The following is a 17,449-nucleotide window of genomic DNA, read 5'->3' on the forward strand; positions in this document are numbered from 1 at the left end:
CCACCTTTCGGCACATGTTGGCTCAAAAAAATTAGAAAAAGCCCATGTCGACCTTTTGACTGTCGACCTTCCCATGTTGACCTAATGCTTGTGTCGACCTAATGACCATATCGACCTAACACATGTCGACCTACAGTCATGTCAACATTAATGCATGTTGACCTAAATGCATGTCGACCTAATGGTGTTGACCTAATGCTTGTTGACCTACTTGCTGGTGACCCATTAACCGGATCTGGTTTAAAAGAGGTATGGGGCCATACAGAGCAGGGTGGGGCAATTTAGATGACCTTACATATCTATTTATTATTTATATTTGTACAGTTTCTTATATAGCGTAGCAGATTCCGTTGGACATAGGAGGGAAACACAAGGACAGGCACCAGTAATAGCATAGCAGTCCCACCAAGTTGCAAGTCCAGAAGGGAAGCTATATAATACATAAGTGCCTCAGAGGGTTATACGTGTGGAACTTAAATATACCAGATCTCTTAATTAGTTCATTATAAATAAAGAAGAAAGATCTCAGAGGGAATAAAATGTAACAGGAGTGTCATAAATCTCCAGACGAAGCACTCTGAATTAATCCTGGAGCATTAGGATTTGTTAGGTTGTTGTATGGCCAATGGGATTACAGGGTTCTATTGATAAGTGTGGTGCCTTCTATGTCATGAGTTTTCTAGAAAGCTCTCTCTTTCCTGTTGGATGCTTGGACAGAGAAGTACATTTATTATATTTGGTGTTTGTGTGCTTCTATTGGCATATTTTATCTTTCTTTAAATTTTGTTCTTATATTCTGCTTTTCTTCTTTCATCTATATTACTCCTACCTTTTACTGTTTATTCCCTTGTCCATTTATTATACTAATTTTCTCTTTCACTTTAACTGGGGAAAGGCCCTGGTGCAGCGTGGTTATCTCCGCCCCTTATCTGCTAGAAATGGGTGGGAGATGGTCGCACAATTGTGTGTCAATTAGCAATTAGAGGCCTGTCAGGGTGTGCAGGCCTGCGTATGGAAGCGGCGGCTAGGCTTGGGAGCGGGCTCATTAATGGCAGGCATGAGTGGTTGTTTCTGGTGATGTTGTGGTGGTCACCAGACCTATCCTGCAAGCCTCCTTAAGGGGCAGATTTATTAATCTTGGAGAAGAGATAAACTGGAGATAAAGCAGAGAAAAGGTAAAAGGAGATAAGGTACTTGTTTCCTAGCACGGCCACACCGATTTGCATCAGGGTGATCGTGTCGGAAAAATCGCGTCGGTCGCATCGCATGCGATGCGATCGAATCGATTTTTACATTGAATCAAATGTGAATAGGGCCCCTGGGACCCTATTTTCCATTGGATTTAATGTAAAGTATTCCCCAGACCCCCAATTTTACCCCCTCAACGCCACCCCACGATTGACGCGAACCCGAAGCGTGGCGAGCGGCGGTGGTGCGCGTCCTCCGACCTTTTCATTCCCCTACTATCCATGTCGGCGTGGAGTTGAGAATATAAAGGTTGGCGAGCGCAGCGAGTCACCGAGCCCGAAGCGTGGCGAGCGGACGTGTATAACTTTACAGGTATACGCGTGCGCTCGCCACGCTTCGGGCTCGGTGGCTCGCTGCGCTCGCCACACTTTATATTCTCAACTCCACGCCGACGTGGATAGTAGGGGTATGAAAAGGTCGGAGGACGCGCACCGCCACCCCTCGCGGGCTCGCTGCGCTCGCCACGCTTCGGTTTTGCGTCAATCGTGGGGTGACGCTCACAATGGGGTTGCATAACCCATGACGGGGCCATATACAATGTGAAATGGGTCATATTGGCCCATTTCACATTGTTTCCTATGTAAAATGGACTTAATCAAGTCCATCTCATCTTGTGCCATTATAATGGCACAAGACCGACGCGATGCTCCCGATTTCAATGTTAAAAATATTTTAACATTGAAGCCTATGGCAAAATCGGGGGCATCGTGTCGGGGGCCATGTTAATGCACGCGACCGACGCGATGCCCCCGATTTTGCCTTTGCCGGCAAAATGGACATGATCGTGTACCTTAACTTAAAGGCACACGATGGCCGCGATTGTGGCCGTGCTAGGAAACAAGTACCGGAGATAAAGCACCAGCCAATCAACTCCCAACTGTCTTTTTCAAACACAGCTGATTGGCTGGCGCTTTATCTCCTTTTACCTTTTCTCCGCTTTATCTCCAGTTTATCTCTTCTCCAAGATTAATAAATCTGCCCCTTAGAGATTAGGGACCAAAGTGCACCGTGATGCTGACTAGGGCTCTTATTGGCATGGTATGAGAGGAGTGCCATTTTCCTTCAGAGAGTGTGGCTGCTTCTCCTGTATTGGCAATGATGTCAGATACACTGATGCAGACTCAGTGCATAAGCAGGGTCCAGTGAAAAAACACATGGGGAAATTGTTTTGGTGCCATCTGCGGCACTGTGGTGTTCCCCTGTTTGTTTAGGTTTGTCTTAAGTGGATGCTGCCTGGGAACTTATGGTGTAGGGTTTTCTGCATTTCCTCATAGTGGGCCATCTTGTACCAGGAAGCCAGCCATATAGTTCAAACTTAGATATGGCTTCTATATGCTCTATTTGTGTGTATGTGATTTACCCACTGGTGCCTCTTCTCACCACAGTTAAAGGTGGGAGGCCGAATGGGGCATTAGGCAGTTCTACTTTGTGTGTGGATGCGGGTCATTTGGCGCAGGCCATGATACTGGCAGTGACGGCAGCTCTGGGGAAGTGGAGTGTAGAAATCAAGTGAGAGGAGGCATCATGGAGGTAGGAGGAAAATGAGGACGCACAGCTAGTTGTTCAGCAGCAGTATGTTTGAGTTGGGCCAGTTCGATGGTGTTCTGTAGACAAACATAGTGGTCACGAGGGGGTTGCGCCCATGAGTCAAGGACCGGATTCATAGGGTGTTATGTGAATTTATTTGTGCTTATTAGTAAAGGGAAAAAAGGGGTTTGCGTTGAAAAAGGAAGGTAGTGCGACATTGTATGCATACACGTTCTATCACAATTGGTTGGGGGATGTATGCTTTAACAGCATGCTACCTTGAGATCAGAGCTGAGGTGCATATGAAGATCATACAGTACTTGTACTTGGTCCATGGAGGGTTTATGACAAGAAATTTTGTCATAAGCAACTTGGCCGGGTGGTTATGGATTTCTGCATGAAAGCTGTAGAGATTTTTGTGGATGTGACCCATCCAAGTTCCTTTTTTTTTGCTGGTACAAGAGTTGTGTCTTATACAGGTGGTGCTAGCAATGAACCCATGAAAACCGTTCATGGTAAATTGTTTGCATTTAATAATGCTCAATATTCTTTGGAAGCCTGTTGTCATTTTTGTCACTCCTGTATTTTTCTTTAAAGCGCCAATCATTTGCACTGAAAAAACAGGTTGATTTTGCCATGTAATTGAATGCTACTTTAAGAAAATCCCAAAATCTCTCACTTTTTGATTCTCTCGCCCTATTACATTTGGCCCCACATCCGATCGTGGTGTCGGGAGAGTCCTGGGCCAGCCCTGTACCTCTAAGCTTGGCAGTGATAAAAACAAGGGCATGCCACTAGGCCATCTCCCTTTCCATGAGGCCCCCTTTTTTTCCAGACTCATGCCCCAACATTCACATCGGAAATGTTATAAGCATTCCTTAACTACAGTCACTTCAAATTAGGGGGAGATCAATGAATCAATAAAAAAATGGAGAATGGATACCTGGAAATGTTGCCCATAGCAACTAATCAGCTTCAACCTATCATTTCATATAATGTACTTAATAAATGCTACCTTTAGACTTAGTGGTTGCTAAGGGCAACCTCTCCACCTATTCACTTCTCCACCCTTTACACTGCTTGCTATATCTCCCCCTCAATATCTTACTGCATGAAATGGACTTGTCCACTCTGTAAGCTGATCCATTTACCCTAAGCGCAGGCTTTAACATTTAACATCAGTCCTTTTCCTGCTTGTCCTTTAATGCCCCAATGCTGAACTAATTTAATTACCAAATTTAGTCCAATTAAAAAAAAAGAAAAGAAAATGACATTAAAAAAAATATGTTATTAAGGTCCTATGTTAAGTATACAGCATATATACCTTTTTGGTTTTAGATAATCAGAGGAAGAAATAAACATTTTTTAAAGCACAATAACAATAACACATTGAGACATACTTTATATTGACCTATTAAAACCAACTTTGGGCATTCACAAATGCTATGTTTTATACAATACGCTAAAAAGTATTCATAATCACTTTTATCCATTTTATTAATATTAACTTGGTGCAGAGTGGCACTTACACCCCTAATTTGCCTTTATTAACACCCCTACCAACAGTACTTGCAAATTGCATATATAATTAAGCTTTTATTAGTCCAATTTTCTGTTGAGTAAAATACCTGCCCCCTACGGAAAAAAATCATTAAAATCCTAAATGATTGTTTTAAAGTACCCTTTGTAATGTGAAGGGCATGTTTTCTTCTCTCAGCTGCTAAATATTTATTTTAAATGTGTTAAACAGACTCAAAAATATTCACGGCACGGATCCTCCTTTTACATCCGAATGGATTAAATTTACAGGACTAAATTATTGCTACAAATTACATTTGCATAATTCTTTCGATTTCTGCTAAGCGTTTTGTTTTGCTTGTAGGGCTGTTCTTAATATATACATTTAAGAACATAACACACCACTATATTCTCAGTCGAATACCTAATTTGCTTATTGTTCTCTATAATAAGTCAAATATTTTATTTTCTAAAAAGAAAGTATTTATGGAAAATACACTTCTTTTACTCTGCAATTGTCATTTTATTATTTGCAACAAAAAAACAAATATTGGTTTGATAAACAAATATTGATAAACTTATTATTGCCATTTTTTGATAAATTACTTAAGTTTATAAATGGTTATAAACGGTAATGGAGTGGTTTTCACTACAAGTGGAATTAGAATTGAATTGTTATGTGTGATGATAATATGTTTACAATTCCTGGGGAAGACACTGGGCAAAATTAATTAAGCATCTTAGTGTCATTAAAAAAGGGTAATTTTTAAAAAATACACGTTCAAACAATGGGATTGATTCAGGTTGGGTTGCAAAAGAAAAATTCCTTCTTTAGTGGGGCTGATGTAACATGAGCAGGACAGTGTTAAGCTGGGTAAACACTAGGCAAAAAGTCAACTGATCTGGCGGATCAGACCAACATATTGATCACCTCTTTGAATAAGAGGTGTGTATACCCGATATGCACACCCTACCATCATTAGCTAAAGGCCCCCATAAATTAGGCCGACTTGTCAAGCCGGACACAATTCTCCTGTGAGCTGCCCAGCAACTCCCTGGAAGGCTCCCATACGATTTGGCACTTGGCGTGACATTTTTTATATGTGAGCTGCAGCGGGCGGTGAGGAGCAGTGGGGTGGGCAGTGGGTGCTGGGCAGTGAGGGGTAGTGGGGCGGGTGGCGGGTACTGAGCTGGGCGGTGATCATATGATCAGTGGGACGCCGGGACGGGCAGCGGCGGGTATTCGATTTTTAAAATAACTTATCAAATGACTGGCGAATGGCGAATTTTAAAAAATCGAATCGAATACACTATGATTAGCTGAGAGCTCTCTCAGCCAATCAGCGGCCACCTGGAAGCGAGGCACATGATTGGCTGAGAGAGCTCTCGCTCAGCCAATCATAGAAGGGCTAGTCATTTTCCAAGTTATTTTAAAAATCTAATACCCGCCGCTGCCTGTCCCGACGTACCGCTAATGATATGATCACCGCCCAGCCTGCTAGCGCAGTACACAGCACTAGCTACCCGCCCCACTGCTCTTCACCACCAGCTATTACAGCACCTGCGCCACTGCTCCCGGTCAGGTATGCTCAGCAAACAGGGTGGTCGGACGTGATCTTAAGTTATGTACTGAATGTCCGACCTCCTGATCCGGTCCGATGCGCACGGGACTGCACATCGGATCGGATCAAATGTCACACACATGCGATTTTGGGCCAATTTCACCTGATTATCGGCCGGGCCAATTTCACCTGATTATCGGCCCTAAGTGCTGAAATTGGGTGAAATCAGCCAAAAATCGCATAGTGTATGGGGGCCTTAAGTCTTCTACGAAATAGAAGACATCTCCAGAAATGCCACACTGCTCTGTTGCCCGCGGCAATGGCAAGTGTATGTATGCAGGGTCCTTTCACCAGTCAGATCAGCTATATCCAGGGGTTCCCTGTTCGTTGCCATGTGGGATTACATGCTCATTGCCAAGGGGTAATACATGCTCGTGTAACTGGGGGACAACCGCCGCCGGGTAGAAGTGACAGCCATTGCCCGGCTGTATTCAGGTCCCGGCTATTTGAAATAATTCCCCTTTCACAACAGAAAATGCAGGGACTTATGGGGAATATGGTCCTAGGATCATGCAGGGATATTCCTAGGTTGCCCCCTTTTACACCAGCCTAGTCCCTGCATTTACTGGTGTGAGGGGGAGAGAAAACCGGCTATATTGTTTAACCACCGATATCTTTGGAACCAACTGACCCATATACATGAGACAGTATCATATTGAAGAACTTTTGAGTGGGCTTTGAATTATTTTGGCCCTGTGAAACTGAATTTTAGTTCAAGAGAAATCTGCCCTCATAGAACAAAAAAAATGTGGTTTACCCGCTATCTCTACGGAACCAATTGACCCATATGGACCAGCCTGGTATCAGATTGAAGGCCCAGTGATTTGGATTCGAATAAGATCAACTTCGAGCTTCTGTGATTCTGTGGTAAGGGGGTTGGGCGCTCTGGCAGCCGTCGGAACCAGGTGGATGTTCTAACTGTCATTTTCCAAACAAAGCCTTTGAAATGATTATTGGGAGCTGATAGGCTGGCACCCACACTTGCCAGGTTGGGGTGCAGTGGCCTGTGACAACACACTCTAGTAAATACAAATACAGGGGGCCCAGCACACACTACAACAAACTAACTCACCTTAACATTCAAATAATCATTAAAAAAATAATGGGGTTTTAGTTCATTAATTGATCAATGCATTTAAGCAAAGATTTATTGTCATCAACCTAAGTCCGTGGAGTGCCAGCCTGCGTTTCTACTAGGAAACATCTGTTCACTATTTACTACATATAGGTGGGCACCCCGGCTTTCAACGTCTCCCCTGAACAGGGGACTGCAGAATGGAGTGCCGGTCTACATGATATATATATATATATATATATATATATATATGTGTTATCTCTGTGTTTCATGCCTTATGCATAAACATCTTAATTTTGTTTCTATTCATAATATAATTATGTTATCAGCCCCATCTAGTGGTCAGCACAGAAGCAATGTAGCTCGATTGTGAACCTCACAGCCCACCATAGCAAGGTTCTCAGGGTATTATGGGTAATTCACTGGAGGTATCCATTTTCTACTTTCCTTATTTCCTTATGGTGGAAGCTGCACAATACGCGTTTGCTTACCCTAAGCATAGAATGCAATGGTAGGAGATACTAAGGCTAAAATTTGCCATCAAAGATCTGCTGACAGTTATGTATGCCCTTTGCAAACAATCCTTTGAACATGCATTTAAGTAATGTTTGCATACTTTGTTCATGTTTAGGCATCCTACATGTCTATATGTTTGCATTGCATTATTCTAACCTTGTACATTGTAATTGCATTGATTTTTGGTATTTTTCCAGTTTTTCCAGTTTCCTCTATTTCATAATAAACACCATTCTTCAGATCATCATTGTGATTATTGAAAATTATAGAATAGTCTGAATTTGGTTCAGAGAAACATCATAGTGAAGGCAGAACTCAGGGTGAGTCTGAAAAAAGTCAGGAGCTGGTTGGTTGGTACTTTATCTTTCTCCAGTTTGGGTGGAATTCAGTGCTCTGAAGGTGAGCTATGACGGCGAGCAGTGCCATCCCCGCTGTACAAACCCCCTCGCCATGGCATTGAATACACCTCCATATCTCTCTCCAAAGGTTAGTACATATTTCCTTGTTGCTCCTTCAGAGCCCCTATATGCCTGTTCCCCTCCTCTTACTCATTCTTTCAGGTGCCCCTAAGGACCTCTTCTTGACCATACATTTTCTGCTGTCACTAATCTACTGTATCTTTCCTCCCCTCACATCTATTATTCTTTCCTCTCCCACCTCTGCCATCTCCTCTTGGATTGCTGCTTACTGTCTCAAACTCAATATAATATTAATTTTGCTTGCCATGTACCAACCACTAAGTGGACAAGATGCAGCAAAGGAAAAAATGCAACCGAATCTCCGAAAGCGCAGCCCCCAAATGCACCAAGGTCAAAATGTGGTACATTCCCGTTACTTGTATGCAGGGCCGCAGAGAGGTATGCCGGGTTAAAAGGTAAAATTTTGGGGGTGTTACCTAATTGTTGGAGGCATGGCCACCTCCCGCGATTAGGCCACACTCACAAAATGGGAAAAAACACTCTAAAGTTGAGGGGGGAGTGTTATTGCCCACCCTCCATCTCAGCAGCAGCACACACCTACAGCATGTGTTGTGCTGACAGCAGGCTTAGCATGACCTCTCACGCTGTCAGTGAGACGCTCATGCTGAGCCTGCTGTCAGCACAGCACATGCTCTAGGTGTGTGCTGCTGCTGCTGCCGCCCGGGAGAGATGGAGGGGTTGGACCAGGGCCCCTGCTGGGCCCCTCCAACAAGCCTGGGATTGGGTAATTAGTACCCGCTCTCCCCCCCCTCTCGGCGGCCCTGCTTGTATGTGGTTAGCAATGCAATTTTTAAATCAGCCTTTCCCATAGATGCCTATGGCCTTCTTTTGCCACTTTCTGCTGTGAGGTATCCAACCAAATCCTTCCTAGCATCCCCAGCGACATGTAAAGAACTTGACACATACGCAGATAGGACTCCAGACCCAAACCCCAAAAGTCCTATCATCGAAAGGATGGCTCTTACTGCAAGAACCGAACTTTGCAAAATTCTTCATGCATTCAAAGTTGATAAATGCCGGTATGCATGCAGAGTGTGAGGGAAGCATCAAAAGATTCTCGTGATGCTTGCTGCAACTGACACAATGAAGTGACTCTATCTTATGTCTTTGTCATGGTTGGTTATGCCACCATCCCCCATGCTTCCTATGCTTACCACCTAAGGGTAAGTGCCTTGTACAAACATGATGGGGTTTATTTGCTAAGACGGAAGTTTTATGGGCAACATCACATCTTCTGTATGTAAAGATAATTGGCTCCTGCGCTTGTTATGTACAGCAGCTTCGTAAAAAGGTTAAAAGCAAATGAAATGTAAAAAAAACCCAGAGCGCTTTAATGTATAAAATATGTTGCATGCTAAAATAAAAAAAACGCTGTTCCAGTATTTTGTTCTTGATGGTTATTGCTATATTGGGTTATGAAAGATAGTTGACGGTTGTTTTCTTCACGTTGTTTATGTTTATATTTGATTAGTTCTGATCTTTGCAGTTTTTCTGTTTGTTTGATTTGAATCTGTAGTTCTTCCTTTGGATAACCCTTTTCAGTGACTTTTTCTTGCATGGTTTTGCTTTCTTTTTTAAATGTTTCTATCTTTAAGCAATTTTGTCTTATTTTTCTAAATTGGATATTCTCCAGCCAACTGGCCTATCGGGATATTTGCCAGCCAATTTTTGTGGTGGTTGCTCTTTCTTGACAGGGTGCTGTTTACACTGACTTCTTTTGTATGGTTTCTGGTTTCTATTTTGCATAGATTTCAAGATCCATGCATATGATCATTTATTTGCTGATTAAAGAAGTGAATTCTAATCCAAATTTATTTTCATTCATGTACTTGAGAAGTCTTTTGATTAATTTAAAAAAATATATCTTTTCCATCCTATGATGTATTCTTTATATTTGTTGTTTTCCCATATCGAAACCTCCGCCCAAAACATTACAAATACGTTTGCACAACACAGCGCAAAGCATGTGCCCATCCTTTGATTTGGTTGATAAAGGTGCCTTCAAACCAAAAAAAAAAAAAAAGTTTTAAAATGAATTCTATCCATCAGAAAAATAATTTGTTCATTTGGCACGTCTGTTTTCATTGAAAGAAAGTGGCGTGCAGCCTTGCAGCCCATCTCATTGTCTATGCAGGTTTACAGTGATTAGAAATCACTTGAGCACATAATCATTGTATCTTTCCACTCCAAAGTATCAATTTACTGTAGGATATGCATTGTGTCCTTGACATAGGTTTTTTGTATGTTGACCGGATCTTGTAGGAAAGAGTTGATATATTTCGATAGATTCAATGTTATTGAATCTATTCCTGACACAAATGGTCATCCAGGAGGGTTTCAAGGGAAATCATTAACAATATAGTTTATAGATGATATCTTCTAATGTTTACCCAGCTTTAATATGTAACCTTTTCCTATTTTTTTTATATAACACCAATAAAATAAGCAAATATTTATTCCGTCCTAAGGTGTGTACACACAGTTGACGGCCGGCAAGCCAGAAGACACGGCAGCAATTTTGACTATATGGTACAGATCTGTACTATATAGTCAATACAGCCCTGCCAATCTGGCTTAGATTTGTTCTGTGCGGGAGGGCGCATCGCCGGGATTGCGCATTGGGATCACAAGGTAAAACACCTGTGCGATCTGCATGCTATCCTGATGCGATTTTGATTATATAGTGAAAATTGTATGCTGAGTTGTACCACGTGTAAACACCAATAGACTTAAAAAGTTCTGAAAGGTTAAATACAAAAATCATTGAGTTGATTGCGGAATAAAAAATAATAATAAATATTTGCAGTGAAATTGATAGCTTTACAAATGAAAAAATTGGACTAGCTAAGCAGGGCCTAGTTGTGAAAGGGTTAAAAATGGTATCAATACATTGCATTACTACAGAGCAGCAATGTATATAACTATCTCTCAAGATATCCTGCTCATTGTGGGCACATTAGAATTATGTTAACATTATTTGTTTACTAGTTACTTATCAGCTATGGGGACACACATGTAGTTGCACAACCAACAAGCCCCTTGATACTTTGTATTAGGGACATAGAATTATTTATATTTTATTTTCTCTAACAGCTATAATTTGCTCAATTGTTAAATATAGTTGCATGATGCGCAACATTTGTCTCAGAATGGTTAGCAGCACTTTAGACAAACTGCTCCTGCTGTTTTGTGTATGATCACTTCATGAATAAATCATCAGCTTTATATTCCCCATTTTGCAGAATCAACAGAGCTTATTATCTTTGTCAGCACAGCCACCTGAGGCTGCTTAGGCCTATACATGCTTAAGCAGGCAGCAGACTTGGGTAAAACAATCAGCTATTGTTTACTTACATTATGTTTAATACAAATAAAGTTTCCTCCGGCTCAGGGGTCTGCACATCAGGGTGATTTTCATGCTTTATGTATTAATGGTACTAACATTATTATGACCCTCACACTATTACACACACATGCACACTTTAACCCCTTGAGTGGTGGGATTTGCTGGGGCAGGACAAACCTACCAGGGCAGGTTAGTTCTGCCCCAGCAATACTCACCACTCAAGGGCAGCAGCCAGTCCCGTCTCCCCCCCTCCTGTGCCACCCCCTGTTCCTGAACATTGCCCTCCTGCGATCTTTTGCCGGAGCTCCCCGCCGCCATTCGCACTGTAGCTGTGAGCAGGTGCCAGACCACGCTCTGGGAGATTTGAACTCCTGAGTGATCCCGATTCCCCCCGAGCTGCCCCAAACCTCCCGAGCAGGGCCTGCCAAATGGTCATTGATGCAGTGTGAATGGTGGCGGGAGTAGCGGTTGGGGAGTGCGGAGTTCAGGGGTGGAGCATCAGGAGAAGGGGGGGGGGGAGCAATGGGAGGGTGCCGCTAGAGGGACCACTGGCACACACCTACCTACTGGTGGGTGGTATGACCAGAAATATTCTGGGACAGCCCTCTGCGGCAGCGAAGGTGAGCCTGGAAAACAGCTGTACTCCCCCCCCCCGATGGTGGCCCTGCCTGCAAGATGTCGACAGTGGCAAGATTTTGGTGATAGAGCAACTTGTTTAAGGCAAAAATCATCCTGCCCTAAGACCACAATGCATACAGGCATATCTGACCCTCTCCATGAGGGAGAAAATGCTCTGTTCATGGACATCCTGGTATTGTATGATTGCCATCACCTATGGTAAGCGAATAAATTGATAACAATACAAAACAGGAAAAAAGGATATAGCGCTCCTCTGTCAGGATTTCTCTCAAACGGATTCGTAGTATTCACATGTAATACCAAGCCCAAAATAAAGTCTCATTCAATGGTGGTATATTCCATTAAAAAATAAAAAAAATTTGCATGATATTTTTATTAGAATTTGACTAGGTACTCTTTACCTAGAACGGCGCCCATCGCGCCCATCGCATGCACTAAAAAACGGGTGCGATGCGATGCCCGCGATGGCCGCGATTTCCCATAGGGATCAATGTTAAAAGTGTGATTGGACGCGATTTTAGTGTTCAATGGCTCAATGGCCGCGATTTTTCCATAGGAAACAATGTTAAATGGGCCACAGAGCCCAAATAGTCACCCTAAAGTCAGAAATGGCCCCCACAATTGTTAACGCCACCCCACGATCAACGTCAACCCGAAGCGTGGCGAGCGCAGCGGTACGCGTCCTCCGACCTTTTCATACCCCCACTATCCACGTCGGCGTGGAGTTTAGAATAGAATAGTGTGGCGAGGGGACACGGATACCTTCACAGGTAAACGCGTCCCTTCGCGGGCTTCACAGGTATCCGCGTCCGCTCGCCACGCTTCGGGCTCGGTGGCTCGCTGCGCTCGCCACACTATTCTATTCTCAACTCCACGCCGACGTGGATAGTGGGGGTATGAAAAGGTCGGAGGACGCGTACCGCCGCCCCTCGCGGGCTCGCTGCACTCGCCACGCTTCGGGTTCACGTTGATCGTGGGGTGGCGTTAAAAATTGTGGGGGCCATTTAAGACTTCAGGGGGACTATTAGGGCTCTGTGGCCCATTTAACATTGTTTCCTATGGAAAAATCTCGGGCATTGAGGCATTTAACACTAAAATCGCGTCCAATCACACTTTTAACATTGATCCCTATGGGAAAATCTCGGGCATCGCGTCGCACCCATTTTTTTAGTGCATGCGATGCCCGCGATTTTTTACCCCCGATGACCGCGATGGACATCGTGTGCGCCGTTCTAGGTAAAGAGTACCTTTGACTACAAATGTTACATCATGAGTTACATCAATGTAAACATTTTCTTTTTGAACTTGAGAAACTCAGTCTTATACAAATATATCCAGCATATAAGATAAGACACAGCAGTCTAGTATAAAACTAAAGTATGACTTAATACCCCTTTCATACTGCAGCTCTTAAACAGTAAATTGCCGTTTATTTAGCCTTTTAAAATGGGTAGAGCTGCAGTGTGAAAGCTCCAGGGTGCTTTTACCGTTTAACAAATACCGGTATTTGTTAAACAGTTAAATAGCAGTGTCCTACCCGTTTCAGAGCAGTTTTTTTGGCAGTGAGAAAGGGTCTATTTCTAAGGCTTGAAACGTGTTCCTTGGGGGTTAAACGGGTTGAATGTGTGAATGGTATCCATGCTATTTAAAACGGTTTTCACCTGCAATGTGAAAGGGGTCTGAACGGGTTTTAGTGGCTCAGACCCATTTTAAATACCATTTTGAAATACAGGGTCTTAAACCTTTAGGCAAGGTGAAAGCAGCATTAATAAACAGTATAACATTTGAATGTAATTCCCAATAAACAGCTTAATAATTAACTTGTTGTATTCATACTTAGCAAAAAATATATTAGCAATCTATTGTAGATAGTAGAGAGCAGGGCCGGTGCTAGGGTGTTCGGCGCCCCCCTGCAAACTATAAATTTGTGCCCTCCCATACTTTACAATAAGGAAGCGTGTGACTAAGGCAGACGCTGAGAATAAAAGGTGTTTAATGCCCGTAGTAGTAGGGCCTCTTATACACATATAAGAGTCCCTTATTCTGCTTCACTCGCAAAGGCAAATTCCTTCTCAAATGGACAAAACCATGTGCACTGCAGGTGGGGCAGATGTAACATGTGCAGAGAGAATTAGATTTGGGTGGGGTTTTTCTTCAAAGTGAGATTTATATTGCAGTGTAAAAATAAAGCAGTCAGTATTTTCCCTGCACAGAAACAAAATAACCCACCCAAATCTAAATCTCTCTGCACATGTCACATCTGCCCCCCTGCAGTGCACATGGTATTGTCCATTACAGAGTGAATGTGCCTTTGCGAGTGAACCAGAATAACGCCCATAATGTGCCCAATAGCAACAGAGCTGTAACTAGAAATTTTTGTGCCCTGTGCCAAAAAAGTAATTGGTGTCCGTCCTACCCCACCACCCATTAATACACCATTCCTCCCCAGCACAAAAAATACACCATTCCTCCACCCTACCCCAGTGCACATTAATACGCCATTCCTCCACCCCTCCCCATCACACAAATAAGCCATTCCTCCGCCCCACCCCACTACATAAATACCCAATTCCTCTGCCCAACCCCAGCACACAATTATGCCATTCCTCTGCCCCATCCCAGCACACATTATTATGACGTTCCTCTGCTCCACCCCTATGCCATGCTGCTGCCCCACCCCAGCACATATTAATATACCATTCCTCCGCCCTACTCCAAAAAAATACACCATTCCTCCGCCCCAGCCCAGTGCACATTAATACGCCATTCCTCCACCACACTGTAAAATAATACACCACTCCTTCTCCACCACACCAGTTGTTCAAAGAGCGTTAAGTCTCTAGAGCCTGCAAGCCACATACCCTTAGACTGAAGGAAATTTTAAACTTGAAGGTATCTCCAGATTTCTCCTATTGGAGAGGAACCATTTGGATTGCACATCTGGGAATGGCCACACCCCCGAACTGTATTATTGGCCTATTCTCAAAATACCTGCCTCATACAATTACTTTAATTACCCAAAAGGTGGAGATACTGCGCTAATAAAAAGTATTAATAAACACTATGAAGGAACACACATACACAATAACCAAATGGAAACTGTTTCAATTAATAAAAGTAACAAATTATTTTATTTTCACACATATGGATTGAACTAGGAGGCCACCTATATATTGATTAAATAAAATGGAACATACTAATAATACATACACTGTACACATATATTAAAATATTTTTCTATAGTTAGAAATGCATATATATTAGTAATAAAACTTTTAGTCAAAATATTGCACTTTATCCGTAGTCCAGTTAAGGAGACCAGACTGCTTCAAACAGTTAATAGTAGATATAAACACTTGCCATATATAGTTGTTTTCCTGATGGTAAATGAAATAGCTGGGCTGTACCCGTAGTGATGCCGGGCCACGGCACTCACAACAGGGAGTCTTTTTGTCTAAATATAACTGCTCACAAAGGACAGTTTTTTATATTGATGGTAAATGGGTAAATGCACAGGGAGTACACCTCTCACCAGGGCCATCTTAACAGCAGTGTGGGCCCCTGGGCAAAGCAATGCACTGGGGCCCTTGCCCATTCTCCCCTCCTAGGGGTGGGCGGTGCTATCAGCAGCAGCTTTGATGTCCACGGGTGGCAGGGGGTGCTGTATCTTCCATTCAACATGTTGGACCTGGAGCAGTAACTTCTGCTCTGGGAGGCAGAACACTAACGTGTGGAAGGGGGCACTGAGCTGAATGAAGGGTCCCTTGTAAATGACTTCCAGGGAGGTAGGGGGTGTTTTATACGCAGGGGAGGGTTGGATAATGGAGTGGGCTTAATATTCGTCATTTTCCGGTGGATGGGCAGCTTGTTTGACTGCAGATATCGCCATTATCTGGAAATAAATTTCTTAGCCTTCAATAGTATAAAAACCTAGAGTCCCAACTTTCAGGAGGTGCTGGGAACTTGGGGATCAATGATCAGGAGCCAGAGCAATCCATTGACAAAAATCTAAAACTGTACACCAGACGTTTGGAGTTGGAGCAGGGACCGGATGCTGGAAGGCTGATATTTGATTCTGGGCATGATCGGGACAAGCCGCTAGTGTCCACAGAAAGGGGAGCTTTTGGGATATACTCTCAGAAAAACTCTAAGTCAGAGAGAACCTGTGAAATATGACTGGGAATTGCAATTAACAGGTTGGATGTGGACTGCTGCTTTGAAGTTGAATATCTCAAGTTCCCCAGGGCCGATTTTCTAAATTCTGGTATCCCTGGAAAAAGAGGAACCTCAGCTATCAGCATAGGGCCCTTATAAACCTGGGGTCCCTGGGCAAGTGCCCATTAAGCCCATACGAAAAGATGGCCCTGCCTCTCACCTGTGCTGCCATGAGCAAAAGTCCTGGATGTTGTAGATGTATTTGGAGTGCCCAGCAGGTAAGAGATTGACAAGAAGACCCGCCGATTGAAGCGCTCAGCATGTCTCTCACCTGCGCTGCCGATGGCTGGTGGTCGTAAGGTGCGGAAGTGTGTCTCTCACCCAAGCTGTTGTGTCTTTCACTCCTGCCGGCATTCTCCTGAAAGACTTCAAGATGCGGATATAATGGCTGGGTGTGTTGTCGCCGTATATGCGGCTGAAAAGTATTGGTAAGTGAAAAGTCAATTGCCGGTGGTCATCAGATGGATCCGGATTATCTTAAAAAGTGCAAGTAGCTGGGCAATACCTTCTAACCCATTTTGCCCTCCAAAAGGGCTTTTTCAAATACCATGAATTGGCCGGTTTAGAGTCTCTTGGTATGAACTTGGGATTATCAAATAACGGTGTCATAGGGGAGTATCTTGACAAGATGTATTTCTTAATTGTTTAGTTTCCATATCGTCTAATTGGATATCAGCTGTCTTCCCCTTTTGCGTAGAAGTTGTATTTATATTGATTTTAGTTAATTGATAAGAAAGGTGTTTAACCACAGGTGATGGCATTCATACATTACCAGGGAAGGCCATGAACAGAGCATTTTCTCCCTCAAGGAGAGGGGTCAGGTGGGCAAGTATGCCACATGCTGTATCTTCAATAATGCATATTTTATAGACTCACTTCAAGATTAAACATGAGGTTCTTGGGGGGGAATGCAATCTTTTGGGTTTATAATTAAAGCACACATAAAATAACAATGTAATTGTTCTGGATGCATATTAAATATTGCGTTTGTCACGCCCACATAGACAGGGTTTAGCTATGTATATTATTATTTATTATTACAGTTTCTTATATAGCGCAAACATATTCCGCAGCGCTTTACAGAGAATATTTGAACATTCACATCAGTCCCTGCCCCAGTGGAGCTTACAATCTATATTCCCTACCACATGTACATGCACACAGACATTCTAGGGTTGTTGGGAGCCAATTAGCCTACCAGGATTATTTGGGGATTGTGGGAGGAAACTCGAGTACCTGGAGGAAACCTACGCAAGTATGGGGA

This window comes from Crinia signifera, chromosome 1 (genome assembly GCF_055691185.1).
Source record: "Crinia signifera chromosome 1, ASM5569118v1, whole genome shotgun sequence".
NCBI classification, from domain to species: domain Eukaryota; kingdom Metazoa; phylum Chordata; class Amphibia; order Anura; family Myobatrachidae; genus Crinia; species Crinia signifera.